The 23,982-nt window shown below is 35.9% G+C and overlaps 1 protein-coding gene across 2 annotated transcripts in view; it reads left to right on the top strand.

The window, feature by feature from the left end:
- Nucleotides 1-25: 25 nt before the first annotated feature.
- The window catches only part of PTPDC1 (protein tyrosine phosphatase domain containing 1), a 92,943-nt gene continuing 68,986 nt past the window's right edge, over nucleotides 26-23,982 (top strand). For both annotated transcript variants that reach the window (XM_024741356.1, XM_024741357.1), the window contains exon 1: nucleotides 26-166. The gene's annotated coding sequence lies outside the window, so the exon portion shown is untranslated. The remainder of the gene's footprint in view (nucleotides 167-23,982) is intronic.

Raw genomic sequence — 23,982 nt, 5'->3', positions numbered from 1 at the left:
GGGAGGGGAGCGAGTGGGGCAGGGCCGGCGGGGGAAGCTGCGAAGCTGACCCGCCCGCCGCTGCTAGGACTCTGGATGAGGAGTCGGGGAAGAGGTGCGCGACTTGCAGCTAACGTAGCTGCGCCTGCGACTCCAACACCGTCCTAAACGTCTGGATCAGCACGTGGTGAGTGCTGGAGGGCACCTCAGTGAGGGGGACTGGCCTGGGTCTCGGGGCTGCAGGGCCGGGGCGCGAGGGGCCGCCCTCAGCTCCCACCCAGGACCCGACCTGGATCTTGAGAAGCTGAATGTCGCCATTCTCCTGTAGAAGCTCCTGATTTTTAAATGTTAGTAACTAATTAAAAGTAAATAAGTAAACACGGGGGGAACCAAACAAGTTGTTGACGGGCCGATTCCAGACCATCAGTTTGTGACCTATGTAGACCAGATTCTCTTCCTGATTTGTGGTGTGACCTTGACCAAGTCAGGTCTCTCTGGGATGGGCATTCTCAACATGGGTAGTAGTGCTCATATACCTGGGGGTCAGAAAGGTCTTAGAAAATACAATGGCTTGTGGCTTTGCAAAGGGCCACAGAATATAAGCAGATGTACATGTGGCGTTAAAATGTTAATAGGGGCTGGGGGAATTAGAAGAGAAAATGCCTAGAAAGGCTTCTGGGGGAGAGAGTGGGGAAATGAGAAGAAGGTGAGAAACACTGCTTTAAGGGAAGAGGTAAACAGACGTGCCTGTGATACTTGTATATATTAAAGGATTAAAACAAACTAGCATTTATAGACAGAGTTGGAAGAACCTGAGAGGTCATCTATTAGAAAAGTTTTGTGACACCATACACATACACACACATAATTTTACTTGGTCTCCAAAACAAACTGTCATTCCACTTTCTATAATGAGAAAATTGAGAGTCAAAGGGTTTGGGTGATGTGCTGCAGTCAGAGCTATTAAGTGGAAGAATTGGGATTTAAACCCAAGTCTCTATGGCTCCAAACCCACCTGCTCATCATGTTGCCTCTCAGCCTGTGGTCCAATTATGTCCCAACCAAGAATTCTACTTTGTGACTTTTTAAAAATGAAGATTCCCAGCACCCCCCACTCCAGAAATGTGAATTCAGTGTCTGGGACCGGGACCGGGAATCTGCATTTTAATAACTTTACTAGGTGATTCCATTTTGGTGATCCAGGGACCATTTGGAGAACAACTACTCTAGTCTAATTTCCCACCCAGTCCCCATGTCCTCATGGGATTGTACCCTAGGGATTCAAAATTCCCCTTCCAGAGCAGAGATTACATCTCCTCCTCCAGATAGGTGACCAAACAAGCTTTGGGAGGAAGTCCTTTGTTGGGAGAAGCCAAAGTTTATGAGACAGCATGTTGCACAGCTCTATTTGAGAAAGTGCTGACAATTTTGCTTTTTTTTTCTTTCTCTCCCTTGCTCCCCCCTCCCTTCCTTCCTTCATTCTCTCTTTCCCTTCCTTCCTTTCTTCCTTCTTTCTTTCCTCCTCCCTCCCTTCCTTCCTTACCTCCCTCCTTTCCTTCCTTCTTTCTTTCCCTTCCTCCCTCCCTTGCTTCCTTCCTTTTTTTGTAGAGCTTCCTTCACTGCTATTCTGACCCTCCTGAAAAACCAGACTCAAGGCATTTCTTTTAAAGTTAATATTAAACTTTAAAACACCATGAAAAAAAGTTTAAAAGCCACAATTCACTCATAATGCTACCAGTCTAACAATGTTCATGTTCTGTTGTATTGTTCTACTGTTAATTAATGATCTCCCTCTTGTTAATCATTGAGCAATCATAGATTGTTCAAGTTCACAAAATTTAGAAAATTCTTCCAAGAGATAGGCTTGAACTTCACAATTCCTATTGGAAATCAGAAAATTATGCTGAAGATAAACTTTAAATCACAGTTCTCTTGAAAGCATGTCTCATTCTTCCAAATTCCTCAAAATCTGAAGGTTTTTCTTTAGTTCTGAAATTAATGGTATAGTGGGAATGAAAATGTGTACACTGAAATATTTCTTCTCTAGTAACTTTATCTGTTCTTTCCCATATAACTTCAACCTCACCAAAATATATGTTTAATTACTTAATTTGCTTATATATTTCCTTTTCTAAAAAATGTAAGTTGAATAATCAAAACTTTTTTTTGCAATTATTAACTATCATTTAATGCACTTTGTTGCTGAAAAGGTTTTAGTTTTCTGGCTCTTGTGGAGGCAGTATGGGATAGAGAAAATAAAGTGGGTTTTGGTTTAAGGAAAACTTCATGTTCCAATCCCAATTCCAACACTTTAACCTTGGGCCATTGACTTCCTCTGTTTTTCTCACTTAGCTCCTCTTTAAGATGGGGACAGTGCCACCAGAGTTTTATCTGAGACAGCGTTTATAAAGCCACCAGAGTACTAAGCACAACTCTTTTTCTACTATTAGTTCTCTTTCTCCTTCACTCTTTTTAGAGCAAATTTGTGAGTTCCAATCCTGCTGTATAATATTTGAGGTTATTTTCATTTCCAAAAGAGATGCAGAGGGTTTTTTTGAGGATCTTCTATGTGTGGCATAAACAAAATCCATAAAAATAATAGTGAACCACCTTTTAAATATTTCTTTGAGAAATCTAAGGGCATAGACTATCTAGCTCTTTATCACATTTTGCTATGACCAAAATCATCCATTTGTTAATTCGGTAAACATTTATGAACACTTATTAGTGCCAGGCATGTAGGGGATATACCAGTGAAGAAGACAAACAACGTCCCTTATCTTACAAAAATTATATAAGAAAAGGACAATAAATGAATAAAACAAGGTAATTACAGATTGTGATAAATGCCAGGACAATAAGACTATAAAGTGTCTCAGTGTTAACATGATAAGGAACTGTGTTCCTCACTGAGTTTAATTTGTAACAAATATTGGTTAGAAAATTCTCTAAAAAGTCTCAGTTCAGATTGTGAACGTAGATTGTGTGTCAGAAAATGGAGAGCTTAAGGAAAATAAATGAGATCTGAAATACTGTACTTTTTACAATTGATGCAAGAGATGTGATTTACAGTGGTTCCATAGAACTGTCAATGTTGATAGTTCTTTACCTTGACTTTAAATAAGTTATGATATTTTTCTTGGAAATTATTCCCTTTAATAGAAATTAACATGGGTACCTAGCTTGGTAGAAAATTGTGTCCAAAAAACATCTTCCTCTATGGTTTCTGTAAAATTTATTGATTCTTAAGCCCATGGGAATTTTAACACACACAGTGAGTATGGACTGACCATTATAAAACAGATGTCTAAGAAACTTTAGATGTAAGTCCAGTAATTTTAGATATAATTTAGAAGTTACATATCTTTATTTTTCTAGTTTATTAAACAGTGATCAATCTGATCACAGTAAATTGAGCAAATTGGATTTTTAAAAAAACTGAATTTTGCAAGTGGCTAGTTACAATGATGAAAATTTGAAACTCCCTATCTACATACACTTGCCTGAAAAAAATAACTTAGGAATATTAATAGGGATTCAGCTTTAGCATTTTCTCAGTTTGTTATTGATCATGTTTTCTGGGCTATGTAGTTAAGTATTTGGACATGCTTTTTTTGTCTTGGTTTAAAACCTAACATTTGTTCTCTTGGGTAATAAACCTTTATGATTTTAATCCATAACTTTTTGAGTAGTAGGTTCTACCTCAAGACCATCACCCAGCCTCATTCTAGCTGCTATGAAAGAATACTTTCTCTCTTTGCTCTTTCTCTTGGGTGTGAATAAGTATCAGTCTTTGGATCATACTTTCCTGTCTGGATGCTGCTGTGTTTATAACACAAGGAGTTGACCATTGCAGGTGGAGAATGGTTTGGAGAAAGCCCACAAATAGTACTTGAGGGAAACAAAGGCATGCCTTTTTGATCTCTGAGTCATTTCTATTCACTACAGTTCAAGCAGCACCATTTCTTCTGCACACTTGATCTAATAATTTGTGGCACTCTCCCCTTCAAAAGGAAGGTTGTCTGGCTCCATAAATGAACTCAGGACTTTATTTCATCAAAAATTTTTGAATACTTGGTATGTGCTAGAAATTATAATAGTTTAAATGGATCTGTTATTATGGATTCAGTGGCAAATTTCTGTAAGTTTAAGAAGGGCCATGTGATCTTAGCTACTCATGGAAACATTTTCTCATTTAGAAACACGCCTTTGCAAAGTCAATCTTGATTATGTTACTTTTATAGCTTTATAAAGACTAATTCAGCTCTAGGTGGAAAATGTTCTAAAGAATTTATATTTTCTCCATTTAAAAAAATCTTCTGTTCTAGGAATTAAATAGCCCAGTAGTTTAATTTAGTGTTGTGACTGTGGATTTTTTTTTTTACATCTTTATTGAGTATAATTGCTTTACAATGTTGTTTTAAGTTTCTGCTGTACAACAGAGTGAATCAGCTATATGTATACATATATCCCCATATCCCCTCCCTCTTGAGCCTCCCTCCCATCCTCCCTATCCCACCCCTCAGGTGGTCACAAAGCATCAAGCTGATCTCCCTGTGCTATGCAGCAGCTTCCCACTAGTATCTGTTTTACATTTGGTAGTGTATATATGTCAACGCTACTCTCTGTGACTGTGTTTTTATTTTATTCTATTCACGGTACTGTTTCCCAAGAAGTTTTCATATAATATATATTGACTTTTAAAAATAATGTTTTCTAGGAAGAAAATAAAGGTATAAAGGTAATATATATTCGGTATCAAACTTAGAAAATATTAATAATCAGAAAATAAAATACACCCTGTTAATATTTTGATATATATTCTTCTGGTCTTTCTCTGTGTACCTATTTTATTTATATATTTCTTTGATAAAAATGAGATCATACTCTGCACTCTATTTCACAGCTTGTATTTTTTAATCTAGTATTACATGGCAAATAAATATGCTTTTTTATTCACATGATTCCCGTTCTTTGTAAGCAGATGTTTTATTGCTAGAATAGGGACTACAAGAATCTATTTATTAAATTATTCTGCAGGATAAATTCAGAAACCCAATCTACCAACAAAATCCACTTCTCTGCTCCTTTCCATCCTTAATTCTGTCCCCCTTACTCCCCACTGCCCATTCTCCCACCCCCAGGAGGGTTCTGTTGGGGGAATCTCTGAAGGAAGGTTTATCTAGTCAGTTACATACTAACGCTTAAGATCTCATCTTTTCAAACTAACGCTTAAGATCTCATCTTTTCAAACCTTTTCAGCCAATCCTTCAGCATTTTTAGTTTTTACTTTATTTGCTAGAGAACCTGTTTTGTGAATGGATGGGCTTATTCCTATTCTAAGGTCGAAGTCTTTTATCCACCCTTTTTATAAACCATAACAGATTTCAACTTCCCTTCAAGAGTGGAGTTGGGAGGGTTTGGAGTAATGTGGGAAAATAAAAATCATATGCTGGAATTCTTGCTCAGAATTGTAGGGGAGGAGGAGATATCTGAATAAAAATATGTTTAGGGTTGAGTAATAGACATTCAAATTTAAGTTTTTTGTGTTCCAAAGAAAATGGCCCAGTTTTTAAATTCCATTTTGCCTTTTGTGTATTACTTCAAACCCTCTAGCAATTTTGTTATATCTGTTGCTAATGTGCAAATATATTTGACTATTAAATATCCCTGTTTTGAAATATACAGTATTTTTGTTTTCATTCTCAATGTCTTTATACTCTATGAGAAATTATATATAAATGACTCAAGCCACAGACTAAGTTTATATTGGATATTAAAAACAGTGGTAGGAATGGGTTTTAAATTGTAGCATGAAAGTAAATACCCAAAAGTGTACATAATTGTAACTAGTGCAACTATAGAATCTTTTGAAGACAAATTTATTTCTATAAAAGGAGAACATTTAAAAATTTAAATGTTTAAAAATTTAGAAAATACCAATAGGCCAAACAGAAAAAAACACTTAGCATCCCACCATTGTTAATATTCCATTAGTTTACTAATCTAATTTGCCTTTCTCTTTCCTATTCTATAGTGAATTCTATTCATAATGGTCATATCAAATGATAGCTCTCCCGTGAGTGCTTTAACTCTATTTGCATTGAATATGTATACATTATCTTTTTTGAACCTGTTTTGTGAATGGATGGGCTTATTCCTATTCCAAGGTTGAAATCTTTTATCCACCCTTTTTATAAACCATAACAAATTTCAAATTCCCTTGCGCATCTATAGATATCTGGCCCATCATGTGTCTTTAGGGAAAAGCGTGAGCATACTAACTTTTTAAGTTTGTTTTAATAATCTGAGTGATTACAAAATAAGAAATAATATAAGTAATAATGGAAAATATAGAAATGTGTAAAGGAAAAAAACAATCACACTCCCATTTTTTGTCAATTTCTTTCAAGTCCTTTTTCTCTGCCTATTTATTTTTACAAAGTATGTGTACAGTTTTTGTATTTGACTTCCTTAATAGAAGTGTTTTACCACTTTAAATCAATTTTTAATATTTTAATATGTCCCTGATATAATGTACTGCAGCTAATGCTAGCCTCTGTCTTTCCCAGCTCCTCCATCTGAATTCTCCTGCAGGCTAGGTTCTTCCCAGATGTTGATCATCTTGACATGGATGCTTTATAATATTCATTGTCATCATTGCTGTCATTTCTTGAACACTTCTTATGTTTCTGTACTTTATATTGGTGGCTTATCTGAACAAGCTTACTTTATCATGTCCTGGTGAATGCTATTATTGGACTACTATGTCTTCCTTTCTTCCCCATAGCTGAGTTCATTTTCTCAGCCCCTGTAATCTCCACATTTCCTCCATTCTATAAGTCTGTTTTGCACAGGTCCTACCATGCATCTAATTTAGCCTGCCTAATTTTGTCAGTAAAAGGCTGTAAAGAATCAACTGACTCTAGTTCATTGTTTTCTTTCCTTTGAGCAAAAGCTCATTGAAAACAAAGATGATAAGCAGGACCACAGGGGAGTTTTTCTTCTCTCTGTGACTATTTGTGTGTGGTTCCTGGTGCACATGGGAAAAGTATTCTCATTTAGATAATTTTCTTCTCTTCTATCTTATGCAAATGATTAGATATTTCAAAACAGGGAAAACACAGTTCTAATTATTTGTGTATTTTTAAAGTGTGAATGCCATTAATGGTCTAAATTGCTATAAAAAGGTTGTAGAATAATTATGCTTTTAGCTTGTACCTTTCAAAGTCTTGTTGTCTAATTGATTATTATCAGTGGTAGACCTCCTAGATAGACAAATCAAACTTCAAAATTCCTCACATTGGTGAAGATGGAAATAAAATTGAACTATTTTTCTTTACATTAAATTTTGGACTTAAATTTTATACTTTTTTTAAACTAACTTTTCTAGGTGACTATAACAATATAGACTAGAAGTAATATCCTTTTGTCACATAAGCAGTGAAATTTATTGGTTTCAGCAGAGTGAATCTTATCCTATGGGCATTTGGGGAAGAGATTTTAACATATAGCAATCATTCACTTTGTACTAGACATTGAGACCAAGGGAACCTGGTACAGTATCCACCCTTCATTCCTAAGCCTGTCCCTCAGGTCATAGTGAACAACTCTGACTCCTTTTCCACACTTCATTACTCCCTGAGTATATGTTTTCATCCTTTCTACCAGACAATTATGTTTTTAAAGGTCAGGGCCTATTTATTTATCCTTATATTCCCCATTACTCTCATAGTTCTTGGCATCTAGTAGCAGCTCAAATATTTATTATATTGAATTGGACTGTTGTTCATGTCAGTCCCTAACTATCCTGGCCTCTTCCCCTCTAAACATATTCCAGTTTATCTGTCTTTTTTCAGTTATGTTCCTTGTATGTTCTGTCTTCCGACTTTGCAAAAAATATATTTGCACAAAGACACAATTTTACATGATTGAAAGTTGGAAAAATATCAGAGATGACCTAATTTTATTATTATTGAGGATGTCAAAGTTTTCTCTTACCAGACAGTTATAACTGAAAGCTGTATTATTTATTTTGTTGCTCAAATTGCTCTAGCATTTGCCATTGGGAGTTCTTCCAGTTGGCTGAAAGAACTTCGGCATAGTGCCAGGAGTTTGTGTTTTGAGCACTTTCCTACTTTCTGGCACTGTAGGATGCTCCAGGATCATCTTGTATATTCCTTGCTCCACCCCTAAAATCAGCCATTTCTTTTTGTTTGTTTTTGTTGTTGTTTATTTTTTCCTTTTCCATTATGATTTATTACAAGATACTGAATATAGTTCCCTGTGCTATATAGTAGGACCTTGCTGTTTATCCATTCTATATATAATAGTTTGCATCTGCTAATCCCAAACTCCCAATCCATCCCTCCCACACTCCCCTTCCCCTTGGCAACCATAAGTCTGTTCACTATGTCTGTGAGTCTGTTTCTGTTTTGTAAATAAGTTCATTTGTGTCATATTTTAGATTGCACATGTAAGTGATATCATGTGGTATTTGTCTTTCTCTTTCTGACTTAACTTCACTTAATATGATAATCTCTAGGTCCATCGATGTTGCTGCAAAGGGCATTATTTCATTCTTTTTTATATAAAATCAGCCATTTCAACAAGGATCCCCAGATCCTTTTATTGTAGAATGGTATTAGAAACCAGGCATTGATCTAATCTGCTCATCATTGAAACTGGGGTGTCACTGCCTTTAGGCCCTGTCAGTGTTAGAAAGTAAATGTATGTATATTAACCTGTGTATGTATACACATCTGTATTATTTCTACTATTACTCATCAGTTCCTAACTTAAGCTAAACAGGAGTTCCCACTGATGTCTCAGACTCTAGTTCAGAGCTACATGGTTCATTTTAGCCTCTTCCCCTTACTTATCTGTAAACTCCCATTCCAACAGTGAGAAATCTAGCTTCTCCCATGAGTGAATCTTATCCTATGGGCATTTGGGGAAGAGATTTTAACATATAGCAATCATTCACTTTGTACTAGACATTGAGACCAAGGGAACCTGGTACAGTATCCACCCTTCATTCCTAAGCCTGTCCCTCAGGTCATAGTGAACAACTCTGACTCCTTTTCCACACTTCATTACTCCCTGAGTATATGTTTTCATCCTTTCTACCAGACAATTATGTTTTTAAAGGTCAGGGCCTATTTATTTATCCTTATATTCCCCATTACTCTCATAGTTCTTGGCATCTAGTAGCAGCTCAAATATTTATTATATTGAATTGGACTGTTGTTCATGTCAGTCCCTAACTATCCTGGCCTCTTCCCCTCTAAACATATTCCAGTTTATCTGTCTTTTTTCAGTTATGTTCCTTGTATGTTCTGTCTTCCGACTTTGCAAAAAATATATTTGCACAAAGACACAATTTTACATGATTGAAAGTTGGAAAAATATCAGAGATGACCTAATTTTATTATTATTGAGGATGTCAAAGTTTTCTCTTACCAGACAGTTATAACTGAAAGCTGTATTATTTATTTTGTTGCTCAAATTGCTCTAGCATTTGCCATTGGGAGTTCTTCCAGTTGGCTGAAAGAACTTCGGCATAGTGCCAGGAGTTTGTGTTTTGAGCACTTTCCTACTTTCTGGCACTGTAGGATGCTCCAGGATCATCTTGTATATTCCTTGCTCCACCCCTAAAATCAGCCATTTCTTTTTGTTTGTTTTTGTTGTTGTTTATTTTTTCCTTTTCCATTATGATTTATTACAAGATACTGAATATAGTTCCCTGTGCTATATAGTAGGACCTTGCTGTTTATCCATTCTATATATAATAGTTTGCATCTGCTAATCCCAAACTCCCAATCCATCCCTCCCACACTCCCCTTCCCCTTGGCAACCATAAGTCTGTTCACTATGTCTGTGAGTCTGTTTCTGTTTTGTAAATAAGTTCATTTGTGTCATATTTTAGATTGCACATGTAAGTGATATCATGTGGTATTTGTCTTTCTCTTTCTGACTTAACTTCACTTAATATGATAATCTCTAGGTCCATCGATGTTGCTGCAAAGGGCATTATTTCATTCTTTTTTATATAAAATCAGCCATTTCAACAAGGATCCCCAGATCCTTTTATTGTAGAATGGTATTAGAAACCAGGCATTGATCTAATCTGCTCATCATTGAAACTGGGGTGTCACTGCCTTTAGGCCCTGTCAGTGTTAGAAAGTAAATGTATGTATATTAACCTGTGTATGTATACACATCTGTATTATTTCTACTATTACTCATCAGTTCCTAACTTAAGCTAAACAGGAGTTCCCACTGATGTCTCAGACTCTAGTTCAGAGCTACATGGTTCATTTTAGCCTCTTCCCCTTACTTATCTGTAAACTCCCATTCCAACAGTGAGAAATCTAGCTTCTCCCATTCCCCATCTTTTTACTTATTTTATCAGTCGCAGTGTACAAGTACAGCAGTATCAGAATTGTTAACCAGTACCTCGAGAAACAACATTACCAACTACAGTATAGTGTTTATATACAGTTCCTTTTGTTTTGTCCTACAGTCTCCAGTCATTTCCAAAGATACTTAGAGCCGTTTCTCCCCATCCCCTCCAGTGGGGTTATGTCATACATTTGTAATACAATTAAATTCTTTTGTCATAGTCTGCATTCCATGCTGGAATTCCCCCCCTCCACCCTCTTAGTTGAGTTTTGTTTTAATTTTCATTTTAAAATAGTACATTGATTCCTTGTGCTATGATGTTCCGTGGGTTTTGACAAGTGGATAACATCATGTATCCATCACTGTAGTGCTAGACAAAATAGTTTAATGACTCTAAAAAATTGTGCTTTACCTAGCCACTCCTCTGACCTTTCCAGACCACTTACAGAAACTGATCTGTTTTCTGTCTTTTCTAGAAAGTCATATAAATGAAATCATACAGGATGTAGGCTTCTCAGACTGGATTCTTTCACTTGGCATAATGCACTTAGGATTTATCCATGATTTATCCATGTTGCATAGATTAATGGCTCTTTCTGTTTGATCACAGAATGGTGTTCATAGCAAGATTGTAACATCTTGGTTGTTTCTAAGTATTGGCAGTTGGTAACTACAAATAGATCTTTTGCCCATTTTTTTTTTTTATTTCAGTAGGAACTAAAAAATAGAATATCAAGGTTTAATTTTTAATTTCAAAGCAAAGTTCAGACAATACAGAAGTGTATAAAGGAAATAAAATAGGATAAATGCTCCCTTTTTGCTCCAAACCTAAATCTTTTAAAATAACTGGTGTTAACAAATTGACACATATGCTGCAGGTTTTTCCCCTATGCTTCTAGTAACAGAAATGCATTTTTTCTATAATTTGAAATGTTTTACATATAAACCTAACTAGACTAAAATTATTTTTTAACTTATCACTGTATTATAGTCAGTGTTCCAGGTCAGTGCATTTAAATCTAACTTGTTCCAGCTGGTTTTCATTCCATAAGAAATATGTGCTATAATTTGCTCAACCATTTCTTACTCAAAAGTATTCAAATTAATACCAGTTTCTTGTCTACAAGAAAAATACTACAGTAACCACACTTTTATACACACTGATGGCCTTTTAATTTTTTTCTTAAATAAAAATATATATGGATATCTGTAATTTTATAATTTACCAATATATAAACAGGAAAAAAGCAGTAGGCTTCTTGGGAATGGTAATCATATTCTATCCTGAAACCTATCCTTCCTGTCAGTCTTGCTCTCACTCTCACTCCTGCCCTCTCTCCTCACCATTTCCCTCTCTCATTTTGCTCATTAAAAAAAAATTAGGTTGTTTTCTTATTCAACCTTAAAACTTTCTTTGTATATGCTGGAAACATGTCCTTTGTCAGTATGTGATTTGCAGATATTTTCTCCCAGTATGTCTTTTCTTTCTTTTCTTTCTTTCTTTCTCTCTTTCTTTCTCTCTTTCTCTTTCTTTCTTTCCCTCCCTTCCTTCCTTCCTTCCCTTTCTTCCCTTTCTTCTTTCTTTCTCTTTCTTTCTCTCTTTCTTTTCTTTCTTTCTTTCCTTATTTATTTATTATTTTTGGCTATGTGGGATCTTCATTGCTGCGTGCAGGCTTTCTCTAGTTGTAGTGAGCAGAGGCTACTCTTCGTTGTGGTGTGCAGGCTTCTTATTGTGGTGGCTTCTATTGTTGCAGAGCACGGGCTCTAGGCATGTGGGCTTCAGTAGTTGTGGCTCATGGGCTCAGTAGTTGTGGCACACGGGCTTAGTTGCTCCATGGCATGTGGGATCTTCCCAGACAAGGGCTTGAACCCGTGTCCCCTGCATTGGCAGGTGGATTCTTAACCACTGTGCCACCAGGAAAGCCCCCAGTATGTCTTTTCATTCTCCTAACAGTGTCTTTCACAAAGCAAAGGGTTTTGATCTTAATTAAGTCCAACTTAAATTTTTTTCTTTTATGAATTTTGCTTTTGGTATTGTACTTAAAAACTCATCGCCAAACCCAAAGTCATGCAGATGTTCCCCTACATTTTCTTCTAGAAATTTTATAGTTTCTGCATTTTAAATTTAGGTCTGTGATGTGTTTCAAGTTAATTTTTGTGTAAGATGTAAGGTTCAGTTTGTTGCATATGGACTTCCAATGTGTAGCATCATTTGTTGAAAAGACTGTTCTTTCTCCACTGAATTGTTTTGTACCTTTGTCAAAAAATTGACAGTATTTTTGTAGGTCTGTTTCCATACTCTCTATTGTTTCCATACTCTCTATTCTATCCCATTGATTGATGTGTCTATTCTTACCCTGTGTTCATTATTGTAACAGTGAGCCTTGAAATTAGGTAACATAAATCCTTCAACTTTTGTTCTTCTTTCTCAGAATTAAATTAGTTATTCTAGTACCTTTACCTTTTCATAAAATTTTAGAATATGCTTATGTATGTCTATAAAAAACATGGCTGGAATTTCAGTAGGGATTTTATTAGGCCACAGAGAATTGACATCTTTACTGTGTTGAGTCTTCCAGGGCAAGAACACAAAATATCTCCTCTATTTATTTAGATTTTCTTTCTTTCATCAGTGATTTCTAGTTTTCTATACTCAAATCCTGTACATATTTTGTTAGATTTACACCTAAGGGCTTCATTTGGGGGGATGTTATTATAAATTTATTATTTTTAAAAATTCAAATTCTGAATATTCATTGCTGGTATATAGAAAAGCAGTTGACTTTTGTGTATTGACTATGTAACTTTTGACCTTGCTAAACTCATTTATTATGTACAGGAGTTATTTGGTAGATACTTTGGGGTTTTCTGCATAGACAGTTATGTTGTCTGTGATTAAAGCAGTTTTGCATATTTCTTCCTTTCTAGTCTGTATACCTTTCATTTCTTTATTTGAATACACTAGCTAGGACTTTTAGTATGAGGTTGAATTAGAAGTGGTGAGAAAGGACATCCTTGCCTTGTTCCTGATCTTAGGGGGAAACTTAACATCTTGCTATTGAGGATGATGTTAGCTGTGACTTTTAAAAAGTAATCTTTATTAGGTTAGTGAAGTTCCCTTCTATTCTCAGTTTTTTGAGAGTTTTTATCATGAATGGATGTTGAACTGTTTCTGCTCATGTATTAATATGATTACATGATTTTTCTTGTTCAATGTATTAAAATGATGAATTACATTGATTAATTTACATATGTTAAACCAACCTTGCAATTTTGGTATGAACACCCATGTGATCATGATGTATTACCCTTTTTATATATTGCTGGGTTCAGTTGACTAATATATTTACATCTAAATTCATGAAAGATACTCTTTTATAGTTTTCTTTTTTGTAATACCGTTGACCCTTGAACAACATCAGTTTGAACTGTGTGGATCCACTTATACACAGATTTTTTTCAATAAATACATGCTACAGTACTAAACGAACCCTGTTTGGCTGACTCTGCAGATGTGGAACTGTGGATACCAAGGGCTGATCGTAAAGTTATACAAGCAGATTTTCAAGTGCATGGAGGGTCAACATCCCTAACCGCAACACTGTACATGGGTCAACTGTATATTTTAGTTTTGGAATAAGTTAATGCTGGCCTAATAAAATGAGTAGGGAAGTGATCTCCCATGTTTTCTGGAAGAGACTGTAAATGTGGTATTATTTCTTCCTTAAATACGTAGTAAAATTCACCAGTGAAACCATCTAAGCCTTGTATTCCTTCTTTGTGTGTGTGTGTGGGTGAAGGTTTTCTACTAATTTAATTTCTTTTTTAGATATAGGACTATTTATATTATCTATATTTCCTTAAGTAAGTTTCAGTAGTTTGTGCCCTTCAAGGACTGGTTCATTTTATCCAGATTATCAAATGTATGGGCACAGACTTGTTTGTAATATTCCGTTATTATCTTTTCATGTCTTTGGTTTTAGTAGTGATGATACCTGTTTTATTCTTGATACTGTTAATTTGTAGTCTCCTCTTTTTTTTCTTGGTTACTTTGATTAGAGGTTTATCATCTCATTCCTTTAACTTTAGGTTTAATTCATTTTTCTTTATCTAGTTTCCTAAGTTGAAAGCCTAGGTTATTGATTTTAGAACTTTCTTCTTTTCTAAAATATATAATACTAAACATTTCTCTCTAAGCACTACGTTAGCTGCATCCCGTAAAATTTGATGTATTTTTAAAAGTTACTTTTAATTGTAGTAAAATATACATAACATAAAATTTACCATCTTAACCATTTTAAGTGGTTAAATGATATTAAGTATATTCATGCTGTGCAAGTTAAATTGTATTTTCATTTTTATTTTGTTCAAAATATTTTCAAATTTATCTTGAGACTTCTTAACTCATATATAATTTAGAACTATGTTGTTTAATTTCCAAATATTTGAGGCTTCCTTGGTGATGCAGAGTTTAAGAATCCGCCGCCAATGCGGGGGACATGGGTTCGAGCCCTGGTCCAGGAAGATCCCACATGCTGTGGAACAGCTAAGCCCATGTGCCCAACTACTGAGCCTGCACTCTAGAGCCCAGTGCTCTGAGCCAGTGCTCTGCAACAAGAGAAGCCACTGCAATGAGAAGCCCAGGCACCACAATGAAGAGTAGCCCTTGCTCGCCTGTTATTGAGAAAGCCCGTGTGCAGCAACGAAGACCCAACGCAGCCGAAAGTATATAAAAAATTGATTTCCAAATATTTTGAATTGTCTAGCTATCTTCTATTACTGATTTCTAGTTTTATTTTGGTATGCTTTGAGAATATACTTTGTAAGGTTTCTGTTCTATTTGTTAAATTGTGTTTTCTGTACCGGAATGTTGATGAATGTTGTGTGTGCTCCTGTTGTTAGGTGGAATGTTCTATAAATATCAGTTGTATCAAGTTGATTGTTAGTGCTGTTCAGGTCATCTATATTCTTACTGATTTTCTGCCTACCTGTTCTACCAATTACTTGGAAAAGGGTGTTGAAGCCTCCAATTGTAAATACAGTCATCCCACTTATCCACAGTGGTTTGGTTCCAGTATCCGCCCCCACCCGCAGATTCCAAAATCCATCGATGCTCAAGTCCCTTATATGAAGTGGTGTTGTCTCTGTGTATAACCTATGCATATCCTCCCGTATACTTTAAAACATTTTTAGATTACTTATAATACCTAATACAGTGTAAATGCTATGTAAATGGTTGTAAATACAAGCTGAAATCTATGTAACTAGTTACAGGTATGTAGCAAATTCAAGTTTTGCTTTTTGGAGCTTTCTGGAATTTTTTTTCCAAATATTTTCCATCCATGGTTGGTTGAATCCATGAATAGGGAACCTGTGGGTATAGAGGGCTAACTGTAAGCAATTTGTCTATTTCTCCTTTCAGTTTTATCAGTTTTTGCTTCATGTTTATAAAGTTTATGCTATCAATTCCCAAATTTGGGCATATTATCAATTTTGAGTCTTTTTTTTTTTTTTTGCGATACGCGGGCCTCTCACTGTTGTGGCCTCTCCTGTTGCGGAGCACAGGCTCCGGACGCGCAGGCTCAGCGGGCATGGCCCACGGGCCCAGCCGCTCTGCGGCATGTGGGATCTTCCCAGACCGGGGCATGAACCCGCGTCCCCTGCACCGGCAGGCGGACTCTCGACCACTGCGCCACCAGGGAAGCCCTTGAGTCAGTTTTTGTTTGTGGTATGAGAGGTCATTAGAGGTTCCTGTTTTTTGCATAGGGATATTCAGTTGTTTCAGCACACTTTGTTGAAAAGAGCATACTTTTTTCTACTTCACTGCCTTTATATCTTTGTCAAAAATCAGTTGTCCAGTAGGTGTGGGTGTATTTCTGGACATTCTTTTTTCTTGTTTCATTGCTCCATTTATCTGGCTTTATGCTACTACCTCACTGTTTTTATTGCTGTTGGAAGTATTAGACTGAAAACTTTTCTTGTTCAAGTTGTTTTGGCTACTGTATTTCCATATAAGTTGTGTAATTGGCTTGTCAATTTCTGCAAAAAAAACCTCATGAAATTTTGGTTGAGATTGTGATGGATCTATAGGTCATTATGGGGAGAATTGATATCCTAGTCTTCTGAACTACTAACACAGTAGATCTTGCCCCTTTTTAAGGTCCTCTTTATTTTTTCTCAGTAGTGTTTTACAGTTTTCAGTATACAAACTTTTCACATCTTTTGTTAGATGTAGCCCTAAATATTTCATTATATTTGATGCTATTGTAAATGTGCTTTCTAATTTTAATTTTATTATTTATGATTTATATAAAAATATGATTAATTTTTGTATGTTGCTCATGTAACCTTGTTAAGTTGGCTTATTTCTAGTAGGTTTTTTGTGGATTGCATCGGATTACATAGTTGATGTGTCATCTTTGAATAAACATAATTTTGCCTCCATACTGTATTGTGTAAAAGTGGTAAGAGTGGATATGCTTTTATCAGTGGGAGAAATATGTTAAACTGAATGAAATTTCGACATATCAAAAACTTGTGAGCTGCCTAAAACACTGCTGAAAGAGGATGCAAGGCTGCTTCAGTATTTGAAAATCAGTGTAACTGACCATATTAACAGGTTAAAGAGACAAAAGTCACACACTTATATCAGTCGACGCAGAAAAAGCATTTGACACAATTGAACACTGACTCATTAAAACTCTCAGAAAGTTAGGAATAGAGGGGAACTGCCTCAGCTTGAAAAAGAGCATCTTTTTCTTACAGACCTTATAGAAGTAGAATTTATATTTAGTTTAAACTTACAGAAATACAGTTGTTTTTGTATATCAATCTTGTATCCTGGCAACTTGCTGAACTTGTTTATTCTAATAGTTTTTTTTTTTTTAGTGGATTCCTTAAACTCTTCTAATCATCACATCATCTGCACATTGAAATTCTTTTATTTCTTCCTTTGCAATATGGAAGACTTTTATTTCTTTTTCTTGCATTATTGCTCTGACTGGAACCCCCATTACGGTGTTGAACACAAGTGATAAGAGTGTATGTCTGTCTGGTTCTGGATCTTAGGGGAAAGCTGTTTGTATTCCACCGTTACTTATGATGTTAGTTGTGGGTTTTTCATAGGTGCCCTTTGTCAATATGAGGAAATTGCCTGGTAATGCTAGTTTATTGAATGTTTTTATCTTGAAAGGTTGTTGGTTTTTGTCAAATGCTTTTTTTTTTTACATTTTCAGTTTTTCACCATTGAGGACAGTGTTGGCTGTGGGTTTCTCATATATGGCCTATCAAATGCTTTTTGTGTCTGTTGAGATGATCATGTGGTTTTTGTCATTTATTCCACTGATATGAGGTATTTCATTGAATTTGAGTGTTACACCAACCTCATGTTCCTGAGATAAATTCCATTTTATCATGGTGTATATACTTTTCTGTATATTGTTGCATTTGGTTTGTTGCTAATATATTTTGAGGATTTTTTTCCTCCATATTCATAAGAGATAGTGGTCTATAATTTTCTTGTGTTGTTTTTCTCATTTTAGTATCAGTGTAATTCTGTACTCATAGAATGAATTGTGACATGTTCCTCTTCTATTTTTTGAGGAGCTTGAAAAGGATTGGTGTTAATTCTTTAATGTTTGGTAGAACTCACCAGTAAAACCATCTAGGCTTGGTGCTTTTTTTGTGGCAAGTGTTTGGAATAATTAGTTCCTTTACTTAATATAGGTCTATTCAGATTTTCTAGTTTTTCTTTGTTTTAATTATTTCTTTATTCAGGTAACATTGGCTTATAGCATTATATAAGCTTCATGTGTGCAATAATATACTTCTGCTTCTGTATACATTACAGCTCACCAAAAATTTAGTTTCCATCTGTCACCAAATAGTTGACCCCCTTTACCCATTTCACCCCCGCCCCGCCCCCGCCACAACACACCTTCCTCTCTGGTAGCCACTACGCTCACTGTATCTATGTTTGGTTTAGTTTATTCAACTTTTTAAAATTTGTTTTTTATATTCCACATGAGTGAAATTATATGATATTTGTCTTTATTCATCTGACATATTTCACTTAGGATAATACTCTCAAGGTCCATCCATGTTGAAAGAAATGGCAAGATTTCTTTCTTTTTCTATGGCTGAGTAGTATGTATTCTAGTATATACACATCTATCTATTTATCTATCTACACCTTCTTTCTCCACTCATCACAAGATGGGCAATTAGGTTATATTCATATCATGGCTATTGTACATAATGCCACAATGATCACAGGGGTCTATGTATCTTTTGGAGTGAGTGTTTTTGTATTCTTCGGATAAATAGCCAAAAGAGGGATAGCTGGACCTTATCGTAGTTGTATTAATTTTTTGAGGAATCTCCATACTGTTTTCCCTAGTGGCTACACCAATTTACATTCCCACCAATAGTGTATGAGCATTCCCTTTTCTTCACATAGTTGCTAAAACTTGTTATTTCTTGCCTTTTTGATAATAGCTTGTTAATTTTAACAAGCATGAGTTAGTATCTCATTGTGGTTTTGATTTGCATTTCTCTAATAAGTAGTGCTGTTAACATCTTTTCATGTGCCTGATGGCATTCTGTATGTCTTCTTTTGGAAGCTCCTTTGCCCACTTTTAAATAAGATCATTTGGTTTTTTTGTTGTTAAGTTGTATGAATTCTTTATGTATTTTGGATATCAATCCCTTATTGGATATATGATTTACAGATATCTTCTCCCATTCAGTAGGTTGTCTTTTCGTTCTGTTGACATTTTCCTTTGCTTGTGCAGAAGCTTTTTAGTTTGATGGAGTCCTGTTTATTTTTGCTTTAGTTTCTCTTGCCTGAGGAGACATTATCTAGAAGGATAATAAGATCAGTGTCAAAGAGCATACAGCCTATATTTTCTTCCAGGAGTTTTATGGTTTTAAATCTTACATTCAAGTCTTTAATCTACTTTGAGTTGATTTTTGTGTATGATGTGAGATAGTGGTCTAGTTTCATTTTTCTTTTTTTGCATGTGATTGTCCAGTGTTCCCATCTCCATTTATTGAAAAGACTAGGCTTTTTCCATTGTATTTTCTTTGCTCCTTTGTCATAAATTAGTTGTCCATATATGTGTGGGTTTATTTCTTGCTGTCAGTTCTGTTGCATAGATCTATGTAACTTTTTCTGCCAATACCATGCTGTTTTGTTACTATGGCTTTGTAATATTTGAAATTGGGGTGTGTGATACCTCCAGCTTTGTTTGTTTTTTTTCCCATCAGGATTATTTTGGCTCTTCAGGGGTCTTTTGTGGTTCCATATAAGTCTAAGAAGTTTTTGTTCTGTTTCTGTGAAAAATGTCCTTGGAATTTTTGATAGGGATTACTTCAAACCTGAGATTGCTTTAGGACATTTGAGCAATGTTAATTCTTCCAGTCTGTGAGCACAGAGTATATTTCCATTTATTTATCTCTTCTTCAGTATTTTTCAACAGTGTGTTATAGGTTTCAATGTACAGATCTTTCACCTCCTTGGTTAATTTTATTCCTAGATATTTTATTCTTTTTGTTGTGATTGTAAGTGGGGTTATTTTCTTAATTTCTCTTTCTGTTATTAGCTCAATGTTAGTGTGTTAAAAACACCACAAATTTGTGTATGTTGATTTTGCATTCTGCAACTTTGCTGTGTTTGTTTATTACTTCTAATGATTTTGTGGTGGTGTCTTTAGGGTTTTTAACATATATAATCATACCATCCACAAATAGTAACAGTGTTTTATTTCTTTTTCTTATCTAATTGCTCTACCTAGGATTTCCAATGCTATGTTGAACAGGAGTGGCAAGAGTGGGCGTCTTTGTCTTATTCCTAATTTTATTTTAATTTAAAAAATTTTTGTTTTTTGGCTGCATTGGGTCTTCATTGCTGCGCACGGGCTTTCTCTATTTGTGGTGAGCAGAGGCTACTCTTCATTGCCAGTGTGTAGGCTTCTCATTGTGGTGGCTTCTCTTGTTACGGAGCACAGGCTCTAGGCATGCGGGCTTCAGTAGTTGCAGCACACGGGCTCAGTAGTTGTGGCACACTGTCTCTAGAGTGTGTGGGCTTCAGTAGTTGGCAGCGTGCAGGCTCAGTAGTTGTGGCATGTGGACTCAGTAGTTGCGGTGCGCGGGGTCTAGGGTGCGCAGTCTTAGTAGTTGTGGCATGTGGGCTCAGTAGTTGTGGCTCACAGGCTCTAGAGTGCTGGCTCAGTAGTTGTGGCGCACGGGTGTAGTTGCTCTGTGACATGTGGGATCTTCCCGGACCAGGGATCGAACCCATGTCCCCTGCATCGGCACTCAGATTCTTAACCACTGCGCCACTGGAGAAGTCCTTATTCCTAATTTTAATGGGATAGTTTTCTGTTTTTCACCAATGAGGGTGATGTTAGCTGTGCTTTTGTCATATATGGCCTTTATTATGTTGAGATATGTTCTATACTCACTTTATTGAGTTTTTATCACAAATGGGTGTTAGAATCTTGTCAAATGCTTTTTCTGCATGTATTCAGATGATCTTATGTTTTTATGCTTCATTTTATTAATGTGATGTATCATTGTGATTGGTTTCAGGTTATTGAACCATCCTTGCCTCCCTGGGATAAATCCCACTTGATCATGGTGTGTGATCCTTTGAATATACAGTTGTATTTAGTTTGCCAATATTTTGTTTAGGATTTTTGCATGTGTGTTTATCAGAGATATTGGCTGTAATTTTCTCTTCTGTGTGTTGTCTTCATTTGGTTTTGGTATCAGAGTGACATTGGCTTCATGAAATGAGTTAGAAAGCATTCCTTCTTCTTTATTTTTCTGAAGACTTTGATAGGATAGATATTAAATCTTCTTTGAATGCTTGATAGAATTCACCTGTGAAGCTCTCTGGTCCTGGTCTTTTGTTTTGGGGAAGGTTTTTATATTACTGTTTCAATCTCTGTCTTTATGATTCAGTTTTGGAAGGTTCTATTATTCTAAGAATTTGTTTCTTCTAGGTTGTCCAGTTTGTTGCTACATAGCTGTTCATAAGATTCTCTTATAATTCTTTGTATTTTTGTGGTATCTGGTTTGCTCTATTTCCAGTGCTTTCTAGTACATTCTTTATTTCATGTATTGAGTTCTTCAGCTCCAGAGTTTGTTGGGTTCTTTTTTAGAGTTTCAGTCTCTTTGGTAAAGTGTTCTTTCTGTTCATTAATTTTATTCCTGAGCTAATTGAACTTGAGCCTTTCTGAGTTTTCTTGGAACTTGTGGAATTTCTTCATGACAGCTATTTTGAATTCTCTATTAGATCATAATGCTCCACAATTTTCTGTTGGTTTTTGGGGACTTGTCATTTTCTTTTTGTGATACAGTGTTACTGTGGTTCTTTAGGATGCCTGATGAGTTGTTCCTCTGCTGGTGCATTTGAAGAAGCAAATACTTTCCCACTGGATTCTAATAACTCAACAAGTAAGAAATTAGAGGATTTTCTTTTGTTTTCCAGTATCAGAGGTATTGCCCCATACCCTCATTATCGCTTCTTGTGCCTTCAGGGTCAGTGGCATTGCCTCCTGGGGCACAGGGATGATGGGCTCTTCTGCCGCGTCCAGAATTCCCTGAATCACAGGCTTCACAACCAAGGGTGGGGATGCGGAGTTGGGGTCATGCAGGCACCTCTGCTTGTATCTGGTATTGTAAGGTTCACAGGCTCCACCACTGTGGGCACTGTGGCAGTTGGCCAGAGTTGTGGACGCCTCAGTGACTTGGGGGATGGGGTCCTGGGCCCTAGTACTGCTGCTGCCCAGTTACCAGTGGCCATGGGCGCCACTCCTGCTGGGAGGTCAGAGTCACGTATACCACCTCCTCTGTTGCTACCTGGTTTTCTAGGGCTGTGGGCTTAGCTGTTGTGGCTGGAGTGCTAGGATTGCAGGCACTGCCTCTTGTTCCCTCAGTTCTGCCTCTATGTGTTACAGTCCACCCACCTTTTGGTGTACAGGTGTGTGGTATTCTTCAGCATCCTACTGTGTTGAGTAGAGGGGCCCTAGTTGAGTTATGGATGTTTTACTGGTTGTAGATTGAAAGGGAGTGTCTCATTTCACTGTGCTGTTGACATCACTCTCCCAGATTTTGTTTCTTCTCAAAGGTATTCTTGGTAGTTTGTGTCTTTCTAGGAACTTTTAAAATCTTTCTTACCTATTTGTTGGCATACTTTTCTTCATAGTATTCTCTTATAATCCTTTTTATTTCTGGTTATAATATTCCCTCTTTATTATTATAACTTGAGTCTTCTCTTTTTTGCGGTGGGGGGGGGAAGTCTCGCTAAAAGTCTGTCAATTTTGTTGATTTTGTAAAGAACCAACTTTTGGGTTAGTTGATTTTTCTGCATGACTTTTCTCTGTCTCTTTTTTACCCATTCTAATCTTTTGCATTTCCTACTTTCTGCTTGCTTTGGGTTCATCTTGCTCTTTTTTCCAGTTACTTAAGGTGGAAGGTTATTGAGTTGAATTCTCTTTCTAATATAGCGTTTGCAGCTATAAATTTCTCTTTAACACTGCTATGTATCAGCATAGCTGTGTATCATAAGGTTTGATTTTTTTGTTTTGTTTTTTTCATTCATCCCAAAGTAATTTATGTTTTCCATTGTGTTTTCCTCTTTGACCCATTGGTTATTTAAGCATATGTTGCTTGACTTTTATATATTTTTCCACATTTTTTTTTGTTATTGATTTCAAATTTAATTTCATTGTGGTCAAAGAACATACTTTGCATGATTTAATTCTTTTTTAGTTTATTGAGGTTTGTTTTGTCACCTAGCACATGGTCTGTCATGGAGAATGTTTCATGTGCATTTGAGAAGGATGTGTATTCTGTTCTTTTTGGATCTGGAGTATTCTGTAGATATCTGCTATGACAAGGTAGTTTATGGTATTCTTCAATAAATTAGCTCTTTTTTGTTGATCTGCCTTGCTTTCAACCCATTCTTATAAGAGAGGTATTGAAGTCTCCAACTATTTTTGTTGAATTGTTTATTTCTCCCTTCAGGTTTTCAGTTTTACTTCATGTATTTTGGGGCTCTCTTTATAAGTGCAAGTATACTTATAGTCACTATATCTTCCTGATGAATCGATCCTCTTATCATTGTAAAATATCTTTCTTTTGTTTCTAGGAACAATTTTTGCCTTATAGAATTTTGTGTGATATTAGTATAGGCTTCTCAGTTCTATTTTGGTTATTGCTTGCATGGTCTGTATTTTTCTATCTTTTATTTTTTAGCCTGTTTGTGTCATTGAATCTAACTTGTCTTTTGTAGATAGCATATAGTTGGATTTATTTTTTTGAATGGAATCCAATTTATGCCTTTTTGTTTTATGTTTTTTGGGTTCATGTTTTTAAGACTAATTTTTTTAGATCAGTTTTAAGTTCATAACAAAATTGTGAAGGTACAGAGAGAGGAAGGTACAGAGATTTCCCATATATCCCCTGCCCCACCAGATGCATCTCTCATTATCAGCATCACTCACCAGAATGGTACATTTGTTATAATCAAGGAACCTACATTGATACATCATAGTCAGCCATAGTTTCCCTTAGGGTTCATTCTTGATGTAC

Source organism: Neophocaena asiaeorientalis, unplaced genomic scaffold, assembly GCF_003031525.2.
Source record: "Neophocaena asiaeorientalis asiaeorientalis breed wild unplaced genomic scaffold, Neophocaena_asiaeorientalis_V1.1 scaffold558, whole genome shotgun sequence".
NCBI classification, from domain to species: Eukaryota; Metazoa; Chordata; class Mammalia; order Artiodactyla; family Phocoenidae; genus Neophocaena; species Neophocaena asiaeorientalis.
Note: the sequence above shows the minus strand (reverse complement) of the source record. Positions and strands in the feature narration are given on the sequence as shown.